The sequence below is a fragment of the Aplysia californica genome, unplaced genomic scaffold, assembly GCF_000002075.1.
Source record: "Aplysia californica isolate F4 #8 unplaced genomic scaffold, AplCal3.0 scaffold00417, whole genome shotgun sequence".
NCBI lineage: Eukaryota > Metazoa > Mollusca > Gastropoda > Aplysiida > Aplysiidae > Aplysia > Aplysia californica.
Genome location: NW_004797687.1, coordinates 282,186 through 284,068, shown reverse-complemented (window position 1 = coordinate 284,068; position 1,883 = coordinate 282,186).

Sequence of the window (1,883 nt, the reverse complement as noted above, 5' to 3'; positions counted from 1 at the left end):
TGTTTTGACAATACACAGAGTCGCCAAAGCTGTAATAAATTAATGTTTAAATTTGTCAGAAAAGACAAATACATATTATGCTTTCCTCAAACGTTAAAAATGTATTATATCAGGTGCGGGGCGAGAATTTAAAAAAATGAGGGGTCCAAAGTTGGTTTAGCCATGGCCATGGCAATCAAAGTTTTATCATGAATAATGCGTATTGCTTGCTTAAATAATCCATTTATGTATAATATTCGTATAAGGGTGCTCTGGTTACACTGTCATTCCTAGATACTATAGCCTATATCATTACTAATTCAATACAAGTTTTACAGTAATCATATGCTGGAAGTTGGCCAAATTGTAAACCTCCTCAATTTTTTTAGATGAACCAACACATTCGGCAACAATTTTGTTACAAGCTATAGCTATTTTCATTTTAACACAGTGTATACTTAAAAATGTGACAATGTATAATATCCCTCTTCTTTCACAGATCACTGAGAGACAAAAGCCGCCTGACGAAACCTACAGACGTGTGTTTGAGTTTGAATAGAAAGAAGCTCGCAGAGTAGATAACGGTGTGAGCGTGAGTGCCTGTGCGTGTGACGTGTCCAACCAACCTCTGACTGTACAGTAGACCCTGGCTGTGACGTCAGCACTCATCATGACGTCAGCTCGCACTGTGGTCAACGTGTGGGTCCTCCTCGCCTTCTGCCTGGTGTGTTCCTCAGCACTGATGGCCTTTACGCGTGAGTCCGTTTACCTTTGTTAATACTTGTTTTTAGTTGCTTTTTGATATAACATTGTAAAAAGAAACACGTCTACACATTATCGATTATTAATTCAGTGCAGGAAAAAAGCAATACAGGGGGATAAAGTAAATTTCGACCCCCCCCCCCTTTTTTTGAGGTTTGAGGGGGGGGGGGGCAATAGTTTGTTGTTGTTACTACTGTTGTTGTTGTCATTTTTTGCTGCTGCTGTCCTGGTGCTGCTGCTGCTGTTGTTAATAACTCAGTAGCATTTGAACGCGAGGCGTTCAGCATAGTGCCATGTTAAAAAGGTGGGGGTCTTCAATTTTAATCAAATTATGTAGTTCTTTGCTTCAGTATAAGGTATTGTCTGTGGTGTGGACGGAGGAAGAATTTGTTGTTGGAAATCCTGTAGTTTGGGACATTCGAAGAATCGATGTTGGACTGTTTCAGAGACGAGGGAAAAAAGCAAGCACGTGAGTGGGGATTTTTTGTTCGTCGATTCTACTTTTGTGGGTAAGTATTTTACGGCGCTCACAACTGCGTTACGCCATCTGTGCGCGCGGGACACATTAAACATTTTCAGATGGTAGGACATTTTAAATGTTTGCCCGGGTGGCTGCCGAAGCCTACTCTTATCGATTTTAGACCTCCAAGGGATCTTTAAGGTGTGCAACTTGCACACGGGACCTCCGAGACTTTTCGTCCGTATCCGAGAAGGTTAGGTGTAGATCTTAAGTTCAGGGGTGTACTGAAAGACAGCAATAAGAAGGAGTCAAGGAGTAGCAGCAGAAACGTTGTAGAAAGAGTCGGGAGCCCAGAGGAGGGGGCAAAGGAAGTAAGGGGTTGGGGGCAGGAAGTAGAGACGAAAGCAGACGACAGAACATTGCTAGAGAGCAGAAAAAGATGGGTGTGAAAGGAGAATATTTTAGAGAAGAAAATTGTCCGTCGCTATCCGGATTCGAACTCGGGACCTGTTGAAAGAGAGGCGAACATCTTAACCATTAAACCACGAGAGCCCCCAGATTCTATTTACGAGCGTGTATAATATACTTTGTCACATTTTAAAGTATACACTGTGTTAAAATTTTAAAAATTAAAATAGTTTCACAATGAGTCGATATTCTTTAAACTTTCAGGAATACGAAT